The sequence below is a fragment of the Lepisma saccharinum genome, chromosome 2 (assembly GCF_977018435.1).
Source record: "Lepisma saccharinum chromosome 2, izLepSacc3.1, whole genome shotgun sequence".
In the NCBI taxonomy this organism is placed as follows: Eukaryota; Metazoa; Arthropoda; class Insecta; order Zygentoma; family Lepismatidae; genus Lepisma; species Lepisma saccharinum.
The window spans coordinates 38,990,854-39,017,650 of NC_139230.1; the positions used below are offsets into that span (position 1 = coordinate 38,990,854).

General features: G+C 38.0%; 1 protein-coding gene across 3 annotated transcripts in view; it reads left to right on the forward strand.

Annotated features, from left to right (window-relative positions):
- The window catches only part of mdu (mitotic spindle positioning protein meduse), a 109,904-nt gene that overhangs the window by 52,916 nt on the left and 30,191 nt on the right, over positions 1 to 26,797 (forward strand). The gene's annotated exons all lie outside the window — the stretch shown is intronic.

Consider the following 26,797-nt stretch of genomic DNA (forward strand, 5'->3'; position numbering starts at 1 on the left):
ATCAGGGAACCCGAGAACACTTGTTCGAATCACGTCATTAGAAAATACACAATTTCTGCAATCGATTTATTATTTCTCAAGTATGTATTATCACGCATGAGAAAATCTGGTTTTCAACTTTTTAAAAGTGCTGGAAGGCAATCTAGTGAAATCATTGCATCGACACAAATGATTTTTTTATGCTCGAGAATTGCTGTTAATTCATCGTGAATCTTGTATTAAATAAGGATAGTTGTTAGTTAATGCATGGGTTTTAAATGTCATGGCCTGTTATTGTGTACTTCCTTTTGAAGTAGCACGTTTTCTCTGTAGCGGTAATCCGGTTTCCTAGTTGCTGTCTTAGTGGAGCAACATTGTCTGGCATGATTACACATTTTGTGCTTAGCGAGTGAAAAGTGCATTGACAGGCAATTGACTGTTTCCTTTGAGAACCATGCAACAACACGTGAATAAAATTCTTGATTTCAAAGGATGGAACCGATGCAGAATAGCGATACTTTCAGTACCTAACTTCAGCGCCGAATAGCAAAAGTATTTTAAAGGAACATTTTAAACCGTTCTTGTTGAGATTCCTTATGTGCATGTTACATGTCGAATACAGAAAAGAACATGAGCTTTAAGCGTTCTTAATGATTTTAAATTGTGTTTTCATGTATCGAAGTTTTTGTAAACAAAAATACAGTGTTAAAGAAAAATAAGAAAATATTTTATTTTTAAATCATAAATGTTTAATTCCTGGTAAATCTTTTAGATAACAAAAATTGTATTACTATTTATTTAATCCATCCCGTCTATTTCTATTGCGTAAGAATGATATAAAATATGTCAATTTCTGTATATTATCCTTTATGTATATCTGTCAATTGTATTGTTAACGCCAGTGGGCTGAAATTGTGTAATAGCTTATTTGACGAGCACAAAAATATGCAAATAAATACAAATATGCGTGGAATATGCTGTGGCCAGAACGACAAGGCGTCATACTTCATGCACGCATGCGGTACAATAATTTTTCTTATGGATTTTCTGGTAAAATCACCTGATGGCTTATTGTCTACTCGAGGCCCAGATAACCTAACCTTACTAGCCCCACACTATTGCAATTATTCGTCGTGATAGAAAATCGATCCAAAGTAATCAACGTCCAGAAACCAGAACATTCCAAGTGAACCTAGATTTCGTCAATAGTTTTTCTTATACTTCTTGTTCTTGGCCTTGATACAGGGCAGGAAGAAATCGTATACGTCCTCACTAACAATCTGCTAGAGTCGAGTCATAAGAAGGAACACGAATCTGTTCAAAATGGATGAATTAATAAGAATTCATAAGGCTCGCACTTCATGATATTGGAATCAAGAAAGATTATCATAGCGGAAATGAATAAAAATAGCTACAAAAATGTAAGATATAATGCCCCCAAAACAGACAAAAGTGCGCAATTGCTTTTTTAAAAAATCCATTTTCTACTTTTCTATGATGAAATAATGAATAAACTCAATGAAAAATGAATGTCTTGAATAGCACGCATAGGGACCTGACAAAGTGAAAAGAAACTTACAAAACCTGTTATTTGACGTAATAACCCTCTAAAAAGAACTACAATATTTGAGTTACCGTGTCCTATTTAGTTAATTCCAACCGTACATAACAATAGATCACCAACCGAGAGAGAAATGTATATTTTTACGGCATTCGAAAAAAGTGAGATAGAGCCTTTCTTCTGTTCAGCGAAAATATACAAGGATCACAAACTCTGTATTGCTGTTTCAATATCTACAAAGTTTTTTTGAATTGTCAATATAAATCTAAGTGTTTCACACTTTCTCTTCCTCTATAAGACAGTTATGTCTTCCCTCTACTTTGTTTGGCACTCCTCTGTGTTTGGCATACACAAGACAAGCATGCCAAATAAAATGCAGAGTAGTTCTGCTCTGTGTTGAGAATTGTAGGTTAATGCTTTGCATACCAAATAGTTCGTTCAACACAACCACTTCTATGTTGCCGGATGCTAACTAGAGCGCATTTAGTTACCATTAATCTGGGAGGAAATCTCGATTTTTTGAGCCTCATTTGGAAGTTAATGGATTGGTGTAACTGTCATAGAACATTCTGCAGAAGACTGCGCAAGGCCACCTTGCAAGGACGCCACTTATTTTATAGCCGATATGAATGATCACGAATGAAACGTGTTAGCAATCACAGGTAGTTGGCAGGTGTCAGTTTTTCTTACGTCTATTTGTTATTTAATCAGGTCACGTTTGTGTGCGTGCACCTGCATTCGGAAATTCTCAGTTTGATGTCTTCTGTAATGTCCTTTAGAGGAGTAATGCATAGACAGAATCATGAAGTGGTGTTCAGGAAGAATCTCATTAATATTCGGAACACGGAGAGTTATCTGTAAACAATACTCCCATTATGCAACTGCAGAAGCATATATTTCTCAACCTGAGTGCAGATGGCGATATACTGTAATTTCTTCGGTACTGAAATATAGGCCTATTTTTTTCGGTTATACAATAGAGAAACGCTTCAATTTCTTCATTGGTACTATTCTAGTAGTTCGCTGACAATAGACTGGGTCAAAGGATATTCGAATATTGAATGAATCCTGAGGCATTCCCTTGTGAGTAATGAGGATTGTCCTATGTTGTATTAATAAAACATTTTGGAGTACGTACTCAATTTCGTATGAATAAAAAGACTGAGCACTTCCTCAATCAAAGAGCACACATTCCCTCGCTAGTCGCCCACTCCAGTGGTGAGCGTATGCTTAAAATTTGATATGAATAAAAAGGGTAGTTCTCAGAAACGGTAAGGTGCGAGGTTAGCAACTATCCGAAGGATAGTAGTAGTACGAAAATGTAGTATTTGAAGCCGTATTAATAAAAACTATCGTAATCAATGATTATATATCCCAACCATAGCAGAGTAGATGCCCAAGAAGTGAGCATGAGCTTTTTTTTACGTTTGAATAAAATTCTCCTTCCCATAGTTTCTAATCTAGTGTCGTATTCTAAATATATTGACATTTTATGACCTGCGACTACATATGCATATATGCTTATGCTTGTGCTCCTGGTCAATTTCCGAGAACGTTATTTTATTGCGTACATGAAAAGGTGACCATATGCTCACCGTTGGAGCATGTACTCACCGAGGGAGTTGCTGTTTACTGTGTAAGCAAGTTCATACGAAATGGAGCAACTGCACCCAAACACTTGAGAAATGAGTAGGTGCTCAGTTTTTCCACATTGCCCATGGTCACTTCTTCAGCACCTACTCATGTTCATTGTTACGGCCTATTGTCTTAGTATAAAATATATTTCGCACGAATACTCTGGGTATATAATGTTAGTTTTTTTTTCATTTATTATCCTATACATTCCTCCTGTATAATTTTCCAGTAAATGAAGAAATTTTGCTACCGTCTTAGTAGATAACCAAGGAGTACGCAAGTGTGTGTGAGTCTTGTACGCAAGTTAACAATGGCGAATAACCAGATTTTTCAAATACCTCTGCTCTCAACTCCATGGAACCACATATTGTTACATGAATTTCCAAGCTTATTCAATCCTTAATGTTACTATTAAATAATCCGCCAGTTATTAGCTTTGACTGTATTCTCAGTGCATAATTTCCCATCTGCCAAATCATATTTAAATGCTCCGCCCATATACTCGCAGTTTCAGTGCAAAGTTTAAAAGAAACTGAGGTTATAACGTACGCCCACCATAAGTCGCCTACTGATCTTCAGACTTGTCAGACAAGAAAGCTTAAGACAAAGGACGCCTTTGAAACTGGAGAGAAAGAAGTTTTATTACCTTGTTCTTAGAATGCCAGCATAATATACATATGTGCTTCAAGGTGAAGTTGGTTAAACTGTTACAAGCAATTTTAAGTAGTAACTTTGTCTTAAAGTTATTTGAAGCATTGCAAATGGCTGAAAATGCATCATATGCATAACCACTTACATTGAGTATCATCCCATTCATCTCTCCACGCACTTAGTCTGGGGGGAAAATATTGTACGTAAAAAAATGTAATTAAATCCCAATTTTCAATACTTCTTAAGGCTGCAATTTCGAATTTAAATATTATTGAAATGTTCTTGTAATACTTAATACCCGAGTCGATTTAATTAGAAATTAAGACATCTCAAGTCACGCAATAGGCAAAGAATCATTGACTCCAATGAAATTCCGTGCTATAGATCTTATGTATAGTAGAAAGATGAGGCAAATGTAAGTATTATATGCATATTATTTATTAAGCAAGGAGTATATAGTAGATTTGGTACTTTATTTTAATCTCGTACTAAATTTGGAAGTGTTTAGGCTCCCCCTCCCTCCCCGCGCCGTAACTTTTTCTTTTTGGAAAGGAGAGGAGGAACATGTTTGTTGCCTACTCTGGGAAGTGTCGTAAGCAGCGCTCCTGAAAGTGAGACCTCAACTAGTCCCGCCTTCAAAAAAAGAAAAAGTCATAGCGTCAAAACGTCAACTGACCTAACATTGTTCTCGCCTGTTACTTCTTGCTTTAATAACGGAAAGTTTCCAGAGTCGAGCACCGTGGAGAACTTAGTATCGCTCATTGCTCCGTATCGAAAACTGTAAAATTATTTCGGTCAGTTGAAGTGCCTTGCAATTGACAAGTTCAAGCTTGTACTAAGTCTTATATTCGTTAATCTCGACCGTTGCGTATTTCCTCGCATCTTAGCTCAATTTCAAGTTTCTCTGTTTCAATGATCGCATGAGAAAATTCGCTGTACAGACGGGAACTTGTGTAATACAGTACTACAAACATGTTACAGATACACGGACTGTGGCACTCATGGAAGCATAATTGATGTATTTAGGGTAGTTTACTGCATGAATTTTGAGGAAAGAACTGGAGAGAGAAGGCGGCAAAAATAATAGACTGGAAGTAAGCAAAAATAAATAGATATTAAGATATAAGAATAAAAGCGAAAATCGAGAAAGGACAAAAAACTAAATGGTCGAGAAAGAATAAATAAAACAAAGAATTTAATAATAAAGTGTTCCAAAATTTCAAGGGTAGTGAAGAGACTGCGGAGGGCGTAACTTCTATGGCCCCCATGAAAACTCCATCCTCAATCTTACCCAGCAACATTTGTACAGCGTTAAGAAAACTTTCAGAAATGTCTGTGCTTTTGTTGCACATTAACCAGGAAAAATTAGCGTTGTTATAGGATTATTGAAATAAACGCTGAACTTCCCATAGCTTATACCGTTTACTGAAAGACAACCTTGCATGGCATATTTTAGTTGTAGCGGGTGTTGTAATGATTCCACACCGCTATATTTCTCATTACTCCACAATGCAAATCGAGAAGTTTTCGCACTGTACTCCTCATCCCCCCAAAAATAAAACCATTGCATATATCTCGACTGAACTGTTCAAAATTTCATCAGGAATTTCTTGCAGCCTATCTGGCAATGAAAATATCACAAATGTAGCCTTCAGCCGCCGATCTCAAAAGGTAAAACTGCATTTTTGTGCGCAAAGCCTGTATCAGCTTTAAAACCCTCTCAGGATCCCCAGCTTTCTGCTGTGTCGACTAACCAGCAAGTAGAATGTGTACACTTTCTCACGGTTGTTTTGTTTCGCACAATTGTCGTTTCAAGCTGGAAGAAACAAATGCTGATTCCATCAAAGTAAAAAACAATACAATTGAGACAACAATAATTCAAACTTTTGAAAGATGAATAATTAATGCACAGTTCCTTTGTGTGAAAAACTGATCACAATAGTTTGAGAAATTTACTTTTAAGTTCAACTTCTCGTGGTTGTCTACATACAATCTGATTCCACGCAAGAATGTCAAGAACAAGCCACTCGGTGTTTCTGGTAGCATGAAGTCTTCGATATAAGTATTTCAAAACTCTCGCCGATTATATCAGCGCGGTATGAACATATTAATTTTTAATTCAGTTGTGTGTATGAGGTTGACTTCATGAGGACGGTCAATGATAACGTAATTTGTACGTTTGAATTTTATGAAAAACCATTATTGTAGGTTTTGACTACGAGGATGAATTGAGGAGTAAAGAGCACAAGTGGCGGAACTCCATTCAAGACAGTTTTGAGAAAAAGGCACATTTACATATCTTAGTACTGTGTTGTTGAACACAAACATAGTGGTGCCTCTATGAGCAAGAATTTGAAACTTAGGAGATACTAACTCTGTCACTGAAATGTTGATACTTCACAGTAAGTTATACATAACTCAATTTTCATAAAAAGAAAAATTACGCCTCAATTGATAACCTAGATGTATGAGAAAAAACACAGATAAACGCCTATGCTTTCACATGGTACAAGATTCGAACGCAAGGTAGTTTGTCAAATTAGTGTTGTTGACGAAACCAGTATACACGTAGGAAGCAGAAACAGAAGTACATGCTTCCTGGGATTGGGGGGGGAGCAAATGGGGAAAACAGTCTTACCCAATATCGTAAATAACTAAAATTGAATTAAACTTCAATATTTCTACTAAATGTAGATGATAACTTTCGCCATAAACATTTTCTTGTCGAATGTGCTGAAATATCGCGTATGTTAACATTATTTTCTTCTAAAGGGAGAATGAGTCTTGTTTCATCTTGGTGGCAGAGCGCGTTGAGTGCTAGTCTTGTAATCTCCCCACCGAAGATTACAGTCCTGGCTTGGTTATGGACGTTTCCTTGTAAGTGTTCCTTCATCAGTTTCAGCAAATCATCGTCGCGATTGACCAAAAGTGGAAGAAAAGTGAGGTGAAATAGGCAATTTATGGAAATAATGCATCATTAATCCTACAAACTAAATATCTCGCGTCTTTACTGAACAATTTGTCTCAAAATGGATTCGAGGAATGAAGTTTCCGAAAACTTCTTTATTTATTGTAATAACAAATTCTTGAGACTTTTAAACCAATGCAATATATTTATGTAGGTATTATAATATTTTGATGTGATCTTGGAAAGGCTTTGACAATTTGAAACTGAAAATATAAAATCCCTGATATAACCAATCTTATGGGCTCAGACTGATTTTTATTGAAGTTTGGTTTACCTTGATTTCCAACTTAATACACCCTAATTACTTATTGTTCACCTTGCTTGGACATAAGTGATTACGGTACAGAAGTGACCGAAGTTTCAAATTCAGTATAGATTTGCGAGTTTTCTTATAGGAGTCATGATGTGGTTCGTCGGAGAGTAAAGTAAAGTAGTTGTTGAAAAGGTCCGGTTTAACGACCAGGTGAGTTCTGAATGTTCCAATCTTTCGAGAGCTAACGTCACACTCATCTTCAGGGTGAAGATGAAGAGTGGTGCAAACTCTCGAAAGGTATGGAATTTTCTGCAGAACTCGCTTGGCCATTAAGCAAAGAAAATCGCATCATTCGTCGCCAGGAAAGATTCGACTCAAACTTTGGAGAGTACTTGTGAAAATAATAGGCATTATTTTACTAATTTATTATTTTACTATTGTGTTTCTGAAAAGCACACAACTCATTGATCACCACCTCTTGGGCTATCAAGAAGACAAGATTCCTACTTCAAAAAGCTCTTATTTCTTCCAAAGTTCGATAAACTCTACAGTATACTATGAAACAATTATATGAAGCAATACAGGGCTTTCCCGATGGCGTACTGGTAACGTCGTCACCTACTAATAAAGAGGTATCGGGTTCGATACCCCGCGGTGGCACTTAGTAGTGTTCCTTTAAACTTAAATGAAATAGTACACTCATGGTATTATCCAAGAAAGAGTGTGATACAAATAAAAACTTGATCACAGTGGAGGCTTCTCTGAAATCGCGTTTCCATTCTACTTTCAATGCAAGAGTCAAGAGGTTTGTTTACATACATAACGTAAATATCGATTAAGTTAACGGGTTCAAGTTGCCCTCAATAGTTTAGAAGTTTTAAATCCAGTCTACTGAATTCGAAACCTGATCAGCCTTGGCCTCCAGGGTTATTTCATTTAAGTTCAGTATCCATTCTGACAATATGAGTTAATCTGTAGGAATAACAAAGTAGAGCCTGAAATACATTCCTGACGACACTAGTTAAAAAATTAAGTGTAAAATTCTAGGCATCGCAAATTTATCTTATGTAACCCTACCACTTTTTATTTAAATAAGTAACTTTCGATTGTTACCCAGAAGCTTTTTCTACTTGTCAACATTGCAAACTTCGTCCTACGCAAGAGATCTCTTCCTACGGGGAGGAGGGAGGAGGTAGGCTCCGTGGAAGGCATTTCTGGGTTTTCGGCGTGAGCTACCAAGTAGAACAACAGTTTCGCTAACAGCGGAAGAATGACGCGAAATTAATCGCAATAAAACGAAATTACTGGCACAGCAAGCACCGTATAACGAAATCCCAGTAAAAGTGCCGAGTCTTTGTGACTCGCACGTTCGTGTATCTCATGTCTGATATATGATTCATAAATAACACAAGCACAACTTCTTCCAAGTTTCGAAGTGCCAATAACAAGGATCTCATCCAATGAGAGAACTCAAAATAGCGACAATGAGAGAATAATCTTCAGTGTCATAAGCATAGTTGAGCGTTGATAAGATATATACCCCGCTGGGGTGTAAGGGGTGCCCCTTCCACGTAGTGCACCCAATAGTCAACCTCACTTCCACGTGGTACACCCTGGACTGCAGACTAACGAGGCTCTGGCGACTGGCCCCATGGCCAGTATAATTCTGTGTCGTCCTGTGTTTTGTCCTTATTTGTGCTGAGCGCACATTTTAGCCTCAGCTTTTAACCAAGGTAAGGAAATTTTAGTTTTTAGACAATCTTTTTTGTTATGATAAGGGACCTCGTATAGTGTGACGGTTCAAAATAGCCTCAGTGCTGACGCACCCAAAAAAATTTAATTCAAATTCAAGATATACCCCGCTCCCCGTTCTTTCAAATTTATACATTTCTTTATTTTAATAGCACGTGACATGTTGGTGTATAGCATAACGTATTACACGACATTCCTGGGAGGAATTCATTTCAACCGTTATACAGTTTTCTTGTTCGATCTTTTGTGGCCATAGTTGCACAGTCAGTGACAAAATAATATACTATTATAGGCGGTAGATATTAGATATATAGTACTATTATAGTAGGCATAATATTATCCCTTAATTAAAAGTGGTTTTAGTCTGTGGGTCTTCCCAATGGCATACTGGCAATGCTTTTGCTTCCTGATCAAGGGATCCCACGTTCGATCCCCGGTGAAGGCACATTGCGCAACTGGAACACTGTTGTTCCAGTCCCGATTAACCTTCCTGAACATAAAATGGACCCAAAACAAACTTTTATTTTAGTTAGACGATTCCAAAGATAATTGTTACTGGATTATTAAGTGATTTTACTAATATTGCTTTGGTAATTCATGAGAACAGTTGCGTTGCTAGACTGGTAAATTCTTCTTTATATTCATAATGCTGCAGTTTTATTCTCAAGGTTTTTCCGAACTGGGACAGGTAACTCAAGTTGTATTTGAAGTTCAGCTGTTGTAGGTTAATCGTAATAACTCGTGGATATGAATTGCGTCTTGTCTGAAGTCTTGCAACGTCACCAAAAGATGATGGAGCGCAGCTGTTTACCACAAAGTTGTTGTTGACTTAACGTTGCTTATTTGCATTTTTATGTTAGTGGTGCCTAGAAGATCGGATGGGGGGAGATAGAAAAGATCGAGAAAATCGTGGGACCTTCCTGTCGCCTTTGTTACAGGCGCCATCCTGGCATTCGCCTGAAGTGAGGGAGGACACGAAAGAAAATGTTACTCATGATTGCCGGCTGCGGAGATTCAACCACTGACCCCCCGAATAACTTTTTAGTTACATTAAGTACTGTACAGTGAGCAGCAAAATTGCCATTGTTAAAGAATTATTGAAAAATTCGCTGAAATTCCTACAACTTACATCCTATTGTAAAAAACAACCTTGCATTGTGTATTTTTACTTGCACCATTACCTGGCTTTCCTTCCAAGAAGGAATATATAAATTATATAAAATTTAGGGTGTGTGTGTGTGTTCACGATTCCACAACAACGTCGATTTACTCCTGACAGTAAAAGTTACAAATCTTATTCTGAAACAATTTTTCAAGTTCGCACGTGTTTGATTGTCGTTCAATTTCTCCACTTGTATTACTGGAGATAGATATGATAATGGAACACAGGATATATACTTGTGCTCACAAACTGAACAAGAATAAGTTTGACATGAAAAATAATTGTGAAGGTTTTAGTACAGTTTGTTACCTTGTGAAACGCGCTGGTATTTGTCATTGCGATCTCTTTGACACCTTGGACCTAACTGAATATTATTTCAAAATGTATCTAACTGGACAATTACTTCCAATCATCTTTCCATCGGAGAATGTAGGGTATTATATTTTATGCAATAATTCCGTAATATTTGATCGCTTCATAACTGCATTAATTTTAATTATTGCTTTATATTCTAGCTTTGAAAAAAACTTGCCACTATTTCTTGTTTAATATGCAACATGCAACTTGGTTTACCAAAAAAGAAAAGTGACAGTTGTTCCCACTGTCCCCCAATCCGAACTCTCACCTGCTTTTGAAATAACGCATTGAGAGACTGCTACAACACAGAAATAACTGTGAATATTGACCCAATTAGATCAGTTGGTAAGCTGCTCTTTGTTCTTAACAAGTGCATCTCGTGCGTTGTCAGAAGCTCATCTTCATTATCCTTTCCAGCGAAATTAAAAATTACTACATTTTTTTTAATTGGAAGTGATCGGATTCAACATTAGTTTGGAATGTTATTGGCTCTCTTGATTTGAAATGAATATATTTTAAAATTTGGCTGAGGCATCCTATTTACATTTCTGTTAACTTATCTACGTCACGTATGTGGCCTCCCATATTTAAACAAGTTTTCTTTACGTTTTGTTAGCGAGAAGGATATGTGCAAGGACAGTTATGTATACTTCAGTATCACAAAAAAAATTATCACTATCAAATCTTATGATTTTCGCGAATCTTCAACTAAAACATTCAACATGTTTCTCTTTAGTAAGTTTTAACTAAAGGAAGTATATATGTCATTTGGCCGAAGCTTTTTGAAAAGAAAGTTCATAAATGGTAGGACGAATCCAATTTCTGATTTCTCTGAAAATTTGTTACTTCATGTGATTGAAACAGTAGGAAAACGTGCATTTACACGAAACATTTCAAATTTATGGTTGAATTATTCAATCCTTTTTCTTGAGTGTATTCAATGTTCAAAATATAAAAGAAATACACGCAAGAAAGATTGGCCTTTCACCTTTTTCTCATGTTCCACACAACATAAAATTATTCTATATTTCTTTGGTCACGTCTTCATTCAAGGAAATAATCTTGTTAGGATAGTGGGATACAACGATGTGTGAATGGTTTCACATTGGCCTTTAACAATTTTACTTTCGATGCAAAGCTATTGATTTAAAAGTTGAAGAAAACCTCAAACCATTTCTTTAATAGTCGATTGTTACCAGACAAGATGTTATTCGATTTTCACTTTCACCACTTCCTCAAGAAGACAAAGGGAAAGTGTGTGTAGAAATACGCGAATTTCGTAGGCAAAAACCTGTTCTGCTTCGAGGAGTAATTCGATTACAGATATTGCTTTCTACCAGACGAGTTAATAATTACTTAATGCGTAATCTGAATCAAACTATAGTTAATGGCACTTTTCTTGCACTAATTATTGTTATGCTACATGCATTGGCCGATTAAGGTGGCGATGGACCTCTTCTTGACACAAATGTAGCAGTATTCTTCAATTATCGAGAGAGTGAAGGTCGATGGTCCTCTTGATAACTGAAATCGCCTCACTTGAGACGTCTGAAACATAGTTGGGGGGGGGGTGCAATCTTACAGAAAGTCTTTAATCTTCGATTGAGAATCTCAATAGAAGGTTCTTCCGTTCTACAAAAATACCGAACTTTCTATGTCAAATTTATAGTCAACTACTTAAAATTATAGATGTAAGCATTCCATTGTGCATAATACAAACGCGTACGCAAAAATATAAAACTGAATTTTGCGTTATTCTATGCTAAGCAATGCACCTTTATCACTCTCATCGATTAAATGTGAGTACAAGAATGATTTAAGTTTAAAATGAAGCAATAGTTAAAATAAAAATTAGATCTGTGGCATCTGCAACTCTTCTGTTCCAAGTTTAATATTTTGCTCAGGACGGAACCTCTCGATACGTCAACGCTTTTAAAAATGCTGTCTATTAGCTGCCCCTAGGACTTCCGTGACTTTTTATTGAATTAGAAAACCTAACACTATCTTAACCGTTGTAATAACATGTTCAAGTTTCGCTCTCGTGCTCAACCCGGCTAACAGATTCATAAAAAAAATCCAACAGGGAGGATCGTGGTTTGGCTGTGTGCAGACACTACCGAAAATAAATGCAATCATGATGAAAGCGTGCTTGCTCCTCTCTTGAAATTACGCTACAAGAAGTTGGTGAATTTCACATTTTCATGAAGAGTTGGAATAATATTGAGATTAGTTTAAGTTTCATAACTGAAAGTTTGGTTCGTTGATTTAAGTTTTGTATGGCAGAGACTTGGTGCTATAAAGTATCATCGAATCTTGGTAGAAATATGATCACCCTTCGAAAACTGTTCTGGATGATGCAACGGAACTCCATGAAAACCATAAAGTCAAGTTCCCATTAAAAATTGAATCGCAGGCTTTTGCAAAATGTTTTTAAAATCCAGCCGTTTGTGTTTCCTTAGTCACACCACATGCAAATCCTCAAGATTTCCAGACGAAAGTCAGTTTCTGCCAGTTCGGAACTTAACTTTCCGTACATTTAGATTCCCGGTGGAGACACATAGTGGTTCGGATCCCACTTTATGCTGTATTCCCAGTCCCGATTAACCTTTCTGTACATAAAATGGACTTAAAAACTCAAACTGTGGAATGATCCAGTATGTCACAGTAAATGTCCCGAGTAACAATTTGTTCTGCAAAGAAATACGGCCACTTTGTCGTGTGCGAGATCGCACATTTGCCTTTGGACTACCGCGAATTCATTCACCAGTTTGATGTGAGATCCCCGCCTGGAAATTTTGAGTCTCAAAGGGCGCGCAGATTGAAGTAGAGTGGGTCTTGTGAAGCATTTGAAAAAAAACAATTCAGCACTAATAATTTGTAATGATGACTTTACGAGCATCCTATGTATTGGTATCCTGCCTGTTCTTTCTTCTATGTAATTGTTGAACTTTGCAGATGTCGAATAGTGCATCGAAATTTCTGTTACCTGAATATTCGAATGAAATGTAACAGCTTGGCTATTACGCTTCGAAGAATGTTCTGGGTTCAAGTCGCAGTACGTCAGGACAATTTTAGTTTTGAGTAATGGGAGACTTCACACCGAAGCGACCAGCGACACGTGTCGCTTGCGAACGAATCAACGTTGCACACCGTAATTGCATGAGAGGCCGATTGGTTAATTTTTCAAGTGACAGCTGTCGTCTGTTGCTTCGGTATGAATTCTCCCTAAGAGATTCTGTATTCTTTGGAATATATGTCCTTTGCAATTGGTGCAATAAATCAATTGTGAATTTAGTTACGGCAGTCTTTATACTAGTAAGATGCACTTCTCTTCAGCTGATCACATCAGATCTTCCCACACGGTAATGGAAAGCAAAATACATCCTTGATGCTTTCAGGAATCTTGGAAATCCAATCTTGCTTCGCAAATAACAAAATTTTAGCTTGCACAAGCTGTCTCCATTACGTGCAGAAACAAATCACGACCGTAGAATTACTAGGCCAGTTTGCAAGAATTGCATCGTAGCAGATCACGTTTTCACAATTTTCCTCCTCTTTGGAAATTTCTAAATGGTACTAAGGCAATTGTCAACAGAGCAATCTAATAATACAAATCAGGGTAAAATGCAAGAAATGCAATATTTGAGATTGAACCAGAAAAGCCTTAGTCACAACTTTTTGCCAACTATCACTGTGATTTATAAGACACGTCTGACTATTTATCATAGTTAACCAAACTTTACTTCGTCGTCATGCATTTCCATCTTGAGTAATTGATAATCTGTCTAGGGGGAGGGGGTGCATACTCTTCCACAAGGATGATCTCAAGATTGTTGCAGTTTGTAACAAAGTTTCGTGTTCCTTGCTTGCTTTTTTTGTGGCCGTTCAGCATTGGCATATTGAGTGGACTTCAGAGTTTCCCTGGCTTCTGAAACTAGCCAGATGTTCTAAGGCTTCAGTCGCGTTCCTTCCCTTTCTCGTGTTCCTTACGTCAACTCTCACCATGCCCCCACCGGAAGCCGTAAAAGATACCACGAGTGCAGCGTGTTTCCGTAGGAACTCCTTCGCCTAGTGCAAGTTCTTATGTACCTCTTGACAGGCAAAAACTCAACTATTTACTTCAACAGTAGATTTTACTCAATACATACGGCCTCCCCTATTGTGTAGTGGTAACGTCGACGCCTTCTAATCAATGGGCCTCGGGTTCGATACCCGGTGGAGGCACTTTCCACAGTGGTTCGGAGCCCACTTTAAACCGTAAGTCCGGTCACGATTAGCGCCTCTCTGCATAAAGTGGACTTAAAAAATCATCAGTTATTATAGTTAATTAGTATGGACATAGTTTCTGTGTAACAAGTGCACTAGATAGGAAAATAAAACTCGTAATCGTGCAAGATGCCTCAGCAGCAACCTGAGAAATTTACGCAAAGAATAATATTTGACAAAATCTCTAGATTGAAGGGCTCTGGTGTAAAACATGGTGACATTTTGGTCATTTTTGAATTGCAAAGTAACATGTGCCATCCTTGAATTTTCGAGTGAAATTGCCATGCCATACAATTTGCATTGGACTCAGTGAATCCTTCTGAAATTCGTAAACACAACACGAAAACAATTTATCTACAGTATAGTTTCTTAATGACCATTTTTCTTAATAAACTCAGAAATGACCAAATGTCACTTAACCATGTTTTACACCCGAGCCCGAACGTGCAGAGAGAGCTGTGATTCTTTCCAGTGATAATTACGCAGGAAGGTCATATAAATATATATTATAAAAATGGTTGTATCGCAGTAACACAAGTTTCCGAGTATAATTGTATTTTAAAATATTGTTGAAGAGCATCCGTCAGTTAGTCGTGTTGGTGCAGTCTGTGGCTTTTTGTTCTGCGAGTCAAAAGTTTTTCCTTTGTTAACCATGCTCGAAGAAATTCTGGGTCGTGCCCATCTTATCGAAATGAGCATCAGGAACGCCGTGCCAGGGATCCTTGGATTCAACAACTGCACGTGTGTCCAAACGGGGCTATCGCATTTAACAAAGTAGTCAATAATATTTGCCCCCTGAAAGCGAGTTTCGGGGGCAAAAGTATTGGTGGCCTGATTGTGATACTCGATCCAGACCCCCTGCTCTCTCTCTCTCTCTCTCTCTCTCTCTCTCTCTCTCTCTCTCTCTCTCTCTCTCTCTCTCTCTCTCTCTCCCCCTCCCTCCCCCCCAAAATCTTGCCGCAGGTTTGGTTTCCTGATGTGATGTGTAGCGTGAACCGTAAATGGGTTTTTCCGCTTTTCACATACGTGTTCCACCCAGTATGCAGCAATCAACGCATCTTGATAAGAAATTCCCTTGGCAGTTCAGGAGATCGTTAGCCAATTGCTATAAATGTAGCTACGCTTCTACCCTTATGTTCAGTGCAGCTCGAGAATTTTTGCAGGAGAATTATGGCCGTAAATGGTCAATTTTTGAAGATTTTTCAAAATAAAATGCCATGCAGTAGGCGTGTTTATTTTAGGAGCTTCAAAACAACATTTTAAAAATGTAACTCTGTGATAATGTATGAAAATATTATGACTCTACATGATAGCTTATTGAAAATTCTCTACACGGTCTTAGATCAAATGAAATATATTCAATATTAGAATCAGCATTCCACGCTTTAATATTTCCATATGCCTGAACCTCTGTGGATTTTTGTGCTCCCTGTTTTGTCCTTGTGTGTGATTAATCCCCATATACAGCTTCAGCTGTTAAGGTGATTTTATCCTCAATTTTATATTTAAATATATTATGTATGCAATAATTTTATTTTCTTGTTGATAATGAGTTCATTCATTAATTTCTTTTAAGGATCTTAGCTCCTATGACGCGACTGGAACAAATAGCCTAAGTACTGATGCATCCAGAATTTTTAATGTCAATCAACGAACAATTAAATCGAATTTTCCTCTTATATTCTGTTCAATTCACACAAACAGTGCAGAAGATGATAATTCTATTTGAGATTTACAATAAGAAAATATTTTTCGGTTATCATAAGCGTTAGAACAATGAAAACAAAAGCACTGCAGTAAGATATGATCTTAAGGGTTGTTACTATTTTACGAAGAACACTGCCGTCAAAAGCATTTCCTTTTAAACACAATGCAATACTCATGGCGCACGTGTAAGTTTGTCATTCATTGTATTCTACTTTGTCACCTTTTGAATGTGTCGTGTATAAATTTACGGCATGTCATCGCCATTCAAAATAATGCGAGCCCTGAATGAGTAAATGTTAAGGAAATAAGTCATTCACAGTCATGGCTGGTTTCATTTATAACGAAAAATAGTTGTTAAAGACTGTACTTGGTACAGGCTGACTGTTTTGTTTACTTGCTCCCATTGGACACAATAAATCAGCTAGCTATAAGCTAAGAAGGTCGCTAATTTGTACTTACTTAACTCAACACTAACTTACTGGTTAGTGTTGAGCTGCCAGTCAACGCAATAGTTTCAAGTTTCTGCTCCGAAGTGCAGTACAGTGTGTAGTGCAGTGTTATTGTTCTTTTTATATAGAACAACGCACATTTAGGCAATATTTGAAGGAGATAACTGTCGTAGATCTAGTTGTCACCGGGGGAAAATATTGAAGTTTTAGCTTTATCGTTAGGGGGGAAATTCTGAAAATTCCATGAAACGTTTTTTCACAAGAAACCATAATTTCTGGTCTTCATGATTTAATTCAAGGAAAATCCACCGAAAACCTTATAGAATTCTTTGCACCTCCAGTTTCAACATCTCTTTAGGTGAGTGCAAAACTTAATTAATATACAGTGAACGTAGAAAGTATTCGTCCACCTCGAATTTTAAATTTTAAACAGTTTTCTCGCAGATATTTCGACCAGAATATCAAACAACCTTCCAAATATGATGGAAAGCAATGATACGGTTCGACTTGTATAAAATGTTTACTCTAATGAAAATACATACAGGAGATTTTTTTCCCAAAATGGCACAGAAATTATGCGCAAAAAGTATTCGTACACACAGTTAATTGTTAAATATTATCTCCATATAAATCCAGAATTTCTACTTGTCCATGCATTCATCTAATCATTAGGACTTGTTTTAAGTTGGTTACAAGCAAAGCTTTACAGGAGTGAAACGTCAATTGGGAAGCTGAAACAGTGATGTACGAAATAAAGGTGAACATTAGGTTTCATAGACAATATGAATTGTCATATTATATTTCAAGGCTTTATGAATTTCACGTTTTCAAAGTACAAATCAAAATCGATTGTTTTGAAGCAGCCAGTACTGCAAACAAGCATCCCACTACTGGTCCCACTGGCCGAGAGCAACAAGCGTTACTCCAGAGTGCCCACATTGTTAAACATGTGCAATTCGTGTTCTGAATCCGTGGAAATCCCCTTTGTTATTATTTATTAGAAGTGTTATCACTAAGAATTAGCAGAATTTGCACTCGGCACTCGACGTTATGCAAAATTGTATATTCTGGAAAGGACGTTATTACAGAGTTCCTTCCTAGAGAGGAAGCGAATATTATTTCTATTAGACTACTGGCCGATAGGTCCGGGTGATTCTTGGCACCACTTAATGTATATTTGTTAAGTCATTGTGTGCAACGAAATGGGCCTCCCCGATGGCGTAGTGGTATCGCTATCGCATTGTAATCAAGGTTTCCGGGTTCGATCCCCGGTGGGAGCACATAGAGGTTCGAATCCCACTTTAAACTATAGGCCCAGTCCCAATTAACCTATCTGTGCATAAAGTGGACGTGAAGTTCAATATTTTTCGGACACACTACATTCGAATGAGATCTGGCTTTCTAGGACATAATAAAATTGACAACCTGCATTAGATAATTCACATATATTGACTGTACGGGAAAATAGCGATGTATAGGGCTATGTAATTGTACTTCATTAACGCCCGACGTTATGCTTCACTACTTAGAACTTGCGTTCTGTTTTGACAGTGTCTTTCCCATTAATTGTTCCGATTGGATATATATAAAGTCACTTGGTTACAAAAAGAGTTTATTAGGACGAGAATTTCTTTGGAAAGATAAATACCCTTTTCCTCGCGTTATCTTCAGAATTTCAGAACAATGACGTGTCAATTTTTGTAGCCTGATAACTAGGTGTTACCTGTACATATTCTAGTGCCAGACATGTGGGTAGTAATGAGTGGTTTATGATACCTCGATAAATCGTATTTCTGAATCGGGGCAACACTTAGTTTTGTAACTGACACCAATTAAGAATCTTGCCACTCATTCGAAATCCTTTTAAAAATACCTGAAGAAAACTTTCATTAGTATATTGAAGATCCTTTATTCCTATCGTTTGCCATCGTAAGTTTCGTTTGGCCCAAAAGCATGGAACAATATATTTCGGATGGCGTAGTGGTATCGCTATCGCCTTGTAATCAAGGGTCATGGTTCGATCGCCGGTGGGGGCACATAGTGGTTCGGATACCACTTAAAACTATAGGCCCGATTATCATATCTATGCGTAAACTTTACGTACACTTTAATATTTTTCGGCGTCTTGTATTCTGCGAATTGAATCGGACTCTTTACTTTGTATAAAAGAAACTGCATTTCATTGGTCGGTGGCTCATTCTATTCTAGTCTATCTTGGTTAGTTCTGTTACGTACCCAATAGGACCAAGTAATGTGAATAGTTTGCCAAAGAAGAATAGAGATGGCAGCACCAGGCGTGCAAGGTTAAGAATTGGCATAATATATGTGAATAACTTTATAAATAAGAACAAAGCAAATTGGAAAGATGAAAAACAATAGAATATATTATAAGAAGACAAAGAATAAATATGAAAGAAGTAAATTAATATATATATTTTATAAATCAAATCAATGATCACATGTAAGTTAATATGAAAATTAAGGAAGTCAAAGCACTGATACAAGTTTGTATCTTTGAACAGATATTGCATCTGTATGATTGATTTACCATTCCCGTAGCGGAAATTTTGTTTACATCAGTGGCGAGCGCGTTCCGATCGACGCCCCACAGCACTTTATGGTTGCGCGGTTTTACCGGAGCACCTACTTGGATGCGCATGTCAATCGGCTGCACCAAGTATACACTCTGTTGTACCTAGTTAGTGGTGGCGCGTTCTGATCGACGCCCCAAGGGAGGATATTAGTATTATTCCCAAAGCTTGGAGGAAGAAGTTGGAAAAGGATAAAGGCATTCGTTAAATAGTCAAAACCTAAATAAATTGAAATCCAGAGGGAAGTTTACAAAGAAGATAAGAAGGAAGTCCAGACCCAGAACGTCCATTAAGAGGGAAGTCCAGAACGCCCATTGAGAAGGAAGTCCATATCCTCCATATTAAGAAGGAAGTCTAGATCCAGACCGTCCATTGAGAAGGAAGTTCCGATCCAGGTTGTCCATCAAGAAGGAAGTCCCGACCCAGAACGTCCATTAAGAGGGAAGTCCAGACCGCCCATTGAGAAGGAAGTCCCGATCCAGATCTGCCCATTACGAAGGAAGTACAAATAGAAGAATATCCAAATAGAGAAAATAAATAATAAAAAGAATATTGAGATGAAAATTGACTGTAACGAGAAAATTATAGAAGAATGTAGCTTATCATGTAAAATTCTTACTCCATGTATCCTGTGTTTAAATAATATATTCGTTTAAACGTCTCCATTGGAAGGCATCCTGTCTGGTTTCGTTGTCTACAAAGAACCCTACCCTGTAGATAAGCTAGCTGAGTTTTAAGTTTAAGGTTTATGTACCTTTGCACCAAATGAAGGTAGCAGTTCACGTCGCTTTTCTACTTATTTGGTTATTTGCGACGATGAATGATGAAGTAATGAAATGGGACAAACACAATTATACATCAATTCCTACCCAGGGTTCGAACTTGGGACCTCTGGCTTCGTAGTGCGTTACACTGACCACTCCGCCACGAAGGACTGAGTCATTGGTTCGAGATCCATGGCCATTGCATACAGTGATTTATCCCCACATACCCAATATCTCCATATTTCTCTCCCCCTCCCACACACAAAAGCCCAATTCATGGTTACTGGAGTTAAGTGTACCATCATACCATCTAAAAGCGATCTACACCCCCTTCCCCCAGATGGAACTCCAGATATAGCTCTAGTTGCATACTCCAGTTCAGACCTTCTAGACCAGGCATCCCAAGTAGCTTCCCAATTGCCCTAACGATAGACGATACTAAGGGAGATTTCAGACCAAAGTGACACCTGTCACTTGGAAACGAACCCTCAAAAATACATACAAAATATATACAACCTTTCGAACTGAAGCAACACAACCTGTACGTGCCTGTTGAATGTCGCTTGGACTGGCCAGTTTATATCGATATCGTGCATCGTGTCGCCTCGGTTAGTAGCGCATGCACAGTTAATGCTTGTTTATAAGCTGAAGTGGCCCGTGTTGCTTGTCGCTTCGGTGTGACCCGCTGTCGAGTGACGCTTCGGTCTGAAATCTCCCTAAGGCAGCTAAGACATTTGAATGTCTCACTGCACTGGGGATCGAACTCGGAATTGTTCGTACCAAAGACTACAGCTCTACACAGATCGAGTGGAGTCCCTTTATTTTCTAATCAAATGTTAGTAACAGGAACTAGCCTCGAAAACAATTTACAGAACGCACAGAAAAAGAAAGAAGTTGCCATTCATGTCGTGCGTATTATTGTTGACAAAAGCACAACGCACTGTGATATGCGAAGGCAGAAGTCACTGGCGTACGCAGAGGGGGCTGAAGGGGCTACAACCCCCTCCGAAGTTTTTAGAAAATCAACATTTTCAAATAAGAGCAGTGAAGAACGCTGGGAGAAAACCATAGCTGTAAATGCAAAAAGCCCCATTAAAATACTCACGATTGCCATTTCTGATTGATTGATTTGCTTTATTTTACTTTGCTTTTTGTGACACTTTTGGCTAATTTGCGAAGATGGGGATGAGTGATGATTAGGGAAAGGAACTTCAGGTAAATAAATGTTTTTTCTGCGATAAGATAGAGACCCTCATTTTTGCCAAAATTCTGATCATAGCCTTATATGTCAACACAGAAAATTTTATTTTACATAAAAACACATATTTTCCAGTTTTCCGTATGTAAATACATATTTTGCGAATTTTCATTTTAAATGCATAAAATCGCTCATTGACTTCATCTACCTCGAAATCCTCGAAGGAAAAATGTTTTTTCTCCGCACCTCTTTCATATCGAGAGTGTTAGGTTTGTTTTGTCTTTAAGCACCCTCGCTGGCAGACTTCTGGCACCTCGCCTACGATCCTATTGGGAGAAAATAGCTGTAAGTAGCTGGGGCTGGCTACACGTAACGATAGCAAGGCTTTTTAATGAAGCAATGCAGCTATTGTGGCCGGAAGGCATAAAATTTGACAATGTTCTTCTCTTGACAGATGCTGCAGCTTACATGCAGTAGGCCTTGCTGTTAGCTACCCCAAAATGGTGCACGTTACATGTGTGGCTCATGCGTTGCATAGAATATGTGAAAAGATAAGAGCTCTTTATCCCAATGTCGATGAACTGGTTTCAAATGGGAAGAAAGTTTTTATCAAGTCGCCTAGAAGAATAGACATTTTTAAACAAAAATGTCCTGAAGTTCCCCTTCCCCCTACATCTGTAGTTACGCGATGGGGCACTTCGTTGGATGCAGATGTTATGCCCAGAACTTTGAAAAAATTGTATCTGTTGTAAATGATCTCGACAAAGAAGAATTCTGCAAGAACTGTTGAATTTGAATTTGAATTTAAAATTGTGGGTGCGTCAGCACTAAGGCTATTTTGCACCCGTCACATTATGCGGGGTCCAGCCCCTTATTGTTACAAATAACAACTCTATCGTTGCAACTAAAATCATAAAATATTAAAATCTTCTGACTTTCGTTAAAAGCTGAGGCTGTAAAGGGGCACTCAGTACACATAAGGACAAAAGAACAGGACAACACAAACAAAATTATACTGGCCATGGGGCCAGTCGCCAGAGCCTCGTTAGTCTTCAGTCCAGGGTGTACTAACGTGGAAGTGAGGTTGACATTTGGGTGTACTACGTGGAAGGTCACCCCTTACACCCCAAGAACTGTTGATGGAGCCCTCCTTAAAAGTCGAATTGGCATACATCTCAAGAAACCTGTCCTTTCTCTCCAATTCCATACGAAAGCTTGAATCGTCCGCGTATAGTAGAAACGAAACTGAAAGAATTCACTGGATCTAACGCACGAGTGCAAATGTCTAAATGTACAGAATTTTTTGGGAAAAAACAAGGTTTTCAAACTTTGTGCCAAATTGCACGTGTTTTGGAAAGTGAAGTAGAGGAAGAGGAAGCTTTGGAAAACTTCAGCGTTAGTGACATTTCGTGCTTCAAATATGCAAGAATTGTTTCTTGTGACGTGGAGCGATCTTTCTCACAATATAAGATGCTATTTAGAGATAATCGTGACAGATTTACAATGGAGAATTTGGAAACAAACTATGGTGATCCACTGCAACTCTTCCAAAAAATAGCTCACTAAGAGGTAATCATTTAGAAACTGATTTCAGGTGTTTAAAATGCATGTTATAGTTTGTTTTTGTTACCAAATGTTTTTATTTTTGTCACATATTTTCCTGTTTTTATCACATATTTTCAACATTTATGACACATAAAAAATAAATATTTCTGAGTTTTTTAGCACATAAAGTTCCGTTCCCTAGTGATGATATGATGAATTAACACTCACAAACATCGGTGCCCAGGCCAGGATTCGAACCCGGGACCCCTGGCGTCGTAGCGCGATGTGTATGCAACCCCAACCCCCTAGAAATCATCTATGCACTATCCTATCCACCTTTACAATTTCAGCCCCTCCCGATAAACAATCCTGCGTAATCCAGTTGCGGAAGTGATAATTGTGGTGCCGCGTCCCTTTTCCTGAAGCAGGCAAACCTCTGTATGTGTTGGGTGATTGCGTTCTAGCTGACCCGCAGAAGCTTTAGTAAATTCCAGCGGTGCTGCCTTTTACATTCGAATCCCGTGATCCTCGAAGTCTCTCAACCGTGTTTGGCGCCAACCGAATTCTCACTAGGGCAGCGAAGCGAAGAGAATATAATTTTTCAGTGCAATGCAATGGCATGTAACGTTATGCGTCATACTGCCGCAGCGTGACTATAGTTCCATTCGATTGCGTTGGGAAGCCTTTTCGAATGTTAAACAGCTGAATGCTATTCGGCAAGCACTACATTCTAGGGAATTAAGAGTCAAGAGATAAGATAAGCAGTATCTTTTTTATCTCTCTCGGTAGTAGGACAAACACAGGAGTAAAGTCTTCAGGTTTTTGATATTACAATAAAATATTGATCTCTCACAATAAAGAGAGGAGAAATAAAATGCAAGTCCGTAAGACTACATTAGAAATTGGGTCCTAGTGCAAGTGCTGTTCCCTTCAGTTTATGCGATGCTTTCTGCACCTTATCCGAAGATTTTGTGCTGGCTTCTGTAGCCGATGATAGAGCATAACACACCAACTCAGGAATCAAGAGTTCGATTCTCAGGTATGGATATTCGTATACTTTTAATTTTTCCATCCATATTTACACCCATACTTTTTTAAGCATACATGACGAACTAAGAATTGCAGGTCGATGTGGTGATAATGTGACCGTGACGCGCATTAACATTTTCAACCCCTCGTATATTCGATAGAAGGAATACAGAATTGAAACAATCGAATGAAATGCCAACCTGCGTGTTAGTTAATTATGGTTAATTCAGCACGTTCTAGCATTTAAAGGAACTTGAAAGTACACGATAAATAAATTACTTAGAGCGTTAACAATCATAAATTTAATTTGTTCATGTAGTTTCCGAGATGTATTAAATCGGCTATTGTTTCAAGTTTAGTGAATTAGTCAAAGTAAAATTTAAATTACGTAGATAACAAGAAAATTGTTGTGCTGCAGCAACCTAACAACCAACCGACGACCCCTAACACCCCACACAACATCCATCGATCTTTCAAGTGATAGTATGTTCATGCATGTATCTAAAAATATATTTCGGAGGTGGGGGGGGGGGGTCCGAACCAAATGTTTCAGAAATAATAATAGTGTTTAAATGAAAATAGTTAAATTATTAATTTATATGTAAATTTATTAATATTGCATTTTTATTAATACACGAATACGTAAAAGATGGTGTAAGAACGACATATATATTATCTAGCTTGCGTGTGCTTAATATCGCCAAAATGTGTATAAAAACAAGGAAATTGATGTCAAGTAGATAAAGAATTGAATGTTTATTGAATAATAAAAGGATTTTAGATCAAGATGACGAATAGTAAAGTTCCTGTTTAATATTTTATTCATATTATCATAAGTATTAGTGTGCATAAATCTTCTTTGTACTGTCCTTCAAAGCAGTATGGTCCCTTCCAAGTTCAGAGGAAATAAATAATCATCGATCATAGTACAATAAATGATAATTTATTTGAGTACTTGGTAAGTCTCTCGGGAGGGTCCAGACTCGGACACTCTGGACCCTCCCCCTAAAATAGCCCTTGCTTCTGCTTGTATTTTCTGTTCTATCTTCCCCGTCGCGATTAACTCCGTTGTAGGGGTTCACGGCGTAATAAACAAACTCATGGTTTTAAACTTCCAGCAGAAGCACCAACAGGATGCTACCGCTTCTGTTGGCTGTAGGAATGCGTTATCTGAACTGCGCTGCTTTTTATGAAGGTGTTCCCCAAGTCCCACTTTACAACGCATACTGCGACACCATGAACCCGTTAAACTGACCAAGGCTTTTGCCTCAGTCGGTGATCCCTCGCTCTTGGGTTCTGCCCCGAACGGAATCGGCTTTCATACCTTGTGTTCTTAACGACTTGAAAAGCCGGTTCAACGCCGAGAAAGGTCGCGTAAGGTTAGAGGTACGGAACAAGAATATTTGATAAAATGCCTGAAGGGTTGCAGCGACCCGTGATGAAGTCATATGCAGGGAAATGCTCGAACTGTTGTCCTACTTATAAAAAGAAGTAAACCGGAGTTGGAATTTTTGAATGGCGTTATGGGAGTATTTTTTGTAGCGATCGCATTTGCGCGCACGTACATAGAAATAAACGTTGTGGCTTCAGTTACGCGATCTACATGTTGTTATTCTTTTCTTTGTTTTTTTAAATGCTAATTTGGCCTGATGGAAGTAAACAATTTGCAAATCCTGTTGCTTGAAAAAAATATCAAGTTAGCATATTACGTGTTGTGTGACAAGGTAAATTAACTGGTTCTTTAAAAAAATACTTTTTAACTCTGCAAGATCTACTTGCTTCAGCTTGATACCAGTTCCTCCTTGATGATAAAGGGCTCCCCAATAGCGTAGTGGCTAACGCTGCCATCTTGTAATAAATGGGATCTCAGATTCTATCCCCGGTTGAGGCACATTGCACGGTGGTTAGAATCCAACTTTCCACACCTAATTATAGTCTATCTGAGGCTAACGAACTTTGTCAAACTTTTACGAATATAGTTATTTTTACTTCTGAATTTCGCAACACATGTTTGTCCACAATAAGTTCGTTTCTTGCTTGTTCAAATGGAAACATGACAGCCTCTATAATAATGGATGAATATCGTGGCAGAATTTGCTAGAAGTAACATAATTGCCCAAAATGAATTAATCACAGAACCTTTGACTTCCACGTTTCAGAATAATTCATATACTACAGAAATCTATGTATACTTTATTATTCCCAGTGATTATAAGTAACGCCAAAGAATAAGATACTCTTACGATGCGATCTTATCGGAATGTACGTAATATCGATACCTTAGAGAAAGTGCTACAACTGAGAAGATACTTCATTGAACCACACAGTATACAAGATTACTGGTCCTATCGTCCGTCCCCCTTCTTGGCGGAATGGTCATCGTAATGCGAAACCAGATGTCCCAGGTTCGGACCCTGCTTACGGCATGGATGTATCCGTGCTTTTGATCCATAGTCTATTTCACCTGATCATCCTCATCGTCGCAATTGATATGGCGATGTAAATTGAAAGCGATGTGAAATAACCAAAATAGAGAGAGAAGGATCATGTGAAGCCGTTTCGCCAGATCTGTTTTTATCATAGGCATAGGAAATGAATGACGATAAAAATATAATAATTTAAAAATCTTCAGTCGTTCTCAGCTCCTGCCATGCTGGCAAAGATTGTTGATTGATTGGGCTTATTTTACTTTACTTTTCTGCCACTTTCGGCTAATCATGAAGATGAGGATGAGTTATATTATGAAATTGATGAAGGGCCACTCACAAGAACACACGCCCGTGCCAGGATTCGTCCCCCCTGGCGTCGTAGCGCGCTGTGCTAACCACTCCAGCATGGAGGTCGGCTGTCAAAGATTGTAATAGTGAATTTTGAGACTCAAATATTCTAATAGGTGAAAGTGGCCACCGTGATTGTACTCCCAAGAAATA